Raw genomic sequence first — 3582 nt, 5'->3', positions numbered from 1 at the left:
TACACAGCAGCTTATTATATAAATTATAGTAGTGTTACTATAGCAAACACACCAGTTTTACCAGTGCAGGGCAACAATGCATTATATTTTCATTAATTTAAAGCTCTTTCATTTTTTGGTGTTACTGTTCCTTTAATGTGGAAAGCTAAGGTTGGTGGCAACATACGCTGTAATACAGAAAGCAAGACAGGACTCTAAGGGACAGATTTACTAAGGCACGACTTTTTCGTACACTTTTGCGGAAAAATCGGAAAGGTTTTCCCGCTGTTTACAATTGGAAAAATTCGGATTGGAAACGAAAATTATTGAAGATCGCAAATATCCCGAAAATGCTTACGAAAAAAATCGTATTAGTCACGATAATATCGTATTGGCGATCCAAAAGTCACAAAATTTTCGTACCAAACCATTGTAAACAGCGGTAAAACCTTTCCGATTTTTCCGCGCAAGCGTACAAAAAAGTTGTACGGTGTACGAAAAAGTTGTGCGGACGCCCGAAAAATTCGGCAAAAATACACTTGGAGCATTCGAATTAACGCTCCGAGCGTTCGTGCTTTTGTAAATGTGCCCCATAGCCTTATAGAGGTTTCATTATACAAACTATTTTATTTAATTATTTTCTTTTACTTTTACCATACAAACTCCATACAAACTTCAAAACCATAAAGACCATATTTACGGGAGCTATGGTGGTAAAAATGCATATTTGGGGGTACAATATTCTCTTTATATTCTGCCTTGATTATTAACTTTTGTCTTACGTTCACCCTGTCTATTCGTTAACTTATTACTTGTGTTCAAAAGCCATCCCCCTCACACCCTAGCTGTTCTTTCCCAATTAGTAATGATAATTCATTTATTTAAAGGAAAAAAAAACTGACACAGGAAGTTAGATGCCTGGTGTAGCCAATTACACCTCTCCAGGGCTATATTTTCTATATATTCCATAATTGTTTGTTTGTAACATTTTTTACTGTTTGTAACAGAAGGCTCAGTCTGCCACATAGATCTGATTCCGTTGGCTTTGCAGCCTTTTTGGTTTGATCCTTTACATACATAGTTAAAATACTATTGGCAAGAAAAAAAAATGAACTAACAAAGAATGAATTATTTTGGTGCATTGTACATATGAGGCAAGTACTGTTTGTGGTTGAGAAAGTACTGGACTCATGGAGCTCTCTTACAGGAATGCCACTGATGTCTGGTCATGGCCAGCTATCTATCAGTATTATTTGTTGCATTGGCCAAATTGGTTTAATACATGATAGTTGGTCAGGTTTGTGTGGGAATAAATGATTTCACTGCTAGTCAGCTATGTAGCTAGCTAATTTAATATTAATTGCTTGTCATTCCTTAGTAGATGTGGACCACCAAGTAGATGGTGACAGCCCGGACCAGCAATTATTCATTTAAGTGTACAGTGAGATTGGATATCATGCAATATAAGTATGCATGGCACTTGTATGATGGAGTAAGGCTTTGACTAGACAGTGTGTTAGCAAGGAAAACCAGCTTTTCTCTGACAAATAACTTACAGACCATCAGAGCTAAAGGCTTATTCTTGCCAAAACAAGTTTAAAAGGTGGCCAGTTTTGTGTATGTACTTAATTTATCTGTTCAAACCCTATTTGAAATATAAAAACATCAGAATTTCTCCCAGTGCCTTGTTAGCAAGTCAAACTTCCTGTAAGTGCAACAAAGATGTCATAATTCAGAGAATAAAGCAAGATTTCTGTTCATCAGCTATTAATAGACGTCATAGTTAATGCAAGATATGTGCAGCTCATCTGTGTCAGCTGTGTTCAGTTCAAACATATGTTAAGACAGTACTCTATGTTCTCGTAGTCCTTTTTATCAGTTGGGAACATACATCCCAGAAGTCACGTCACTATGATTATCCTTCCTGGAAAGTAAACATCTCCATGAAGGGAAACAAATTAAAATGTTACTGAATCCCTAAGCTTCATAGGGTACTGAGAGGACTCATTTTTATAAACAGAATGGTGAACCATACAAGGGGCTGAGTAGCATTCTAGATATGGTTATGTCTGACACTGGCAAAACAATGGAATTTATAAATAAAAAAATCCTTTTGCAAAGACTGTGTTATAACAGCTAGATGATGTGAATGCTCAAATGGTAAAGTGTCTTGGAAAGTGCCACAAAATATAATTTCTAATAGTGAGCAGAGCAATAATAATATTATTAGATTTGTGTGTGCGTGTGTGCGTGTCTAACTGATCACATAGTGCAAACTCAATCCAATCTCAAATGATTATATCCATATAGCACAAAGACACACATACACACACAACTAAATGCATAACTGTAAATCCTTCCCTGGTTAAACAAAGTGTCTACTGAGTATCAGATGGTGATATTTTTCTAAGAATAAGCCGATGCCCATCCAATATAGAGTGGGAAAGAAGCTGATAATAAACCAATAGAGAGAGTTTTAGTTGCTGTAAGCAGTTAATTCATTTAATAGTCAAAGACGAAACCAATAATGCTTTAAGATTATACTCTCTGGTTAGAAAGAGATAGAATTCACTTAAAAATGTCATTTTTTTCCTTAGCATGGTATTTTGTTTGTATTTCCATGGGTCTGCATATATTTGGACCAGGCAACATACTATACTGCAGTGCAGATGATGCAGAGAACTTGGAACAGTAGTAAACATAGTAAGAAACTTTTCTCTGTTTTCCTGAAAAACAAACATTTCGCATTAATCAATTGAAATATTGGGCAGTATGCAAATACATCTATAGGCAAAGGTATTGGCATGTAAGCAGGCTATGTAAAAATGATTGCCATATTTATTAAAACATCAAAAAAGCACCAAAGCCTTCTTTATATACCTGTGAGAGGATGGAGTATTTAGTATGTCACACATGCTCTGTTCTTTACAAACTAAGGAGCATAACACTAGTTACACTATGGGCAAATTCATATTCAATAAACACTACTGATAACAAGTAGATTTGTTCACCAAATTAAAAAAAAAAAAACACTTGAAGGAGACCATGGGTACTATCAAACAGTGCCTCCTGTAGTCAGCCAATCCACATAGCGGTTACAAAATAACAATGTACAGCCTTTTTTGGTCACCCCCCAGGAACATTTTTCATGCTTGTGTTGCTCCCCAACTTTTTCTATATTTAAATGTTGCTCATGGGTTAAAAAGGTTGGGGATCCCTGCCTTACAATTTCAACAATTAGCTCCTGTTGGAACTGACTCTATGAAGTATTCCTGTGTTATTTTCAGAAAGATCACTCCAAAATATTGTGAGTTTTTGGAAGAAAGCATAACACAGGTATTCCATGTTCCTGTACTATAATACATCCAAAGGCTGAAGTGACACACAAATCTAAAGGTGCTCACACACCTTCAGATCCGCTCGCTTGGCAACATCGCAACATCTTCTCCCGATATTCCCCACCTACGTGTGAGCGATATCGGGAGAATCCGGGGCCAAACGATCGAATTATTACGACGGGTATAGGCAAATTCGGTCCGGGGACCGCATCAACGAGCCGATAGGGTACCCGATCCGATTACATTTTTTAACCTGTTCGGGCAG

This window comes from Xenopus tropicalis, chromosome 1, assembly GCF_000004195.4.
Source record: "Xenopus tropicalis strain Nigerian chromosome 1, UCB_Xtro_10.0, whole genome shotgun sequence".
Taxonomy (NCBI): domain Eukaryota; kingdom Metazoa; phylum Chordata; class Amphibia; order Anura; family Pipidae; genus Xenopus; species Xenopus tropicalis.
This window is presented reverse-complemented; position numbering follows the sequence as displayed.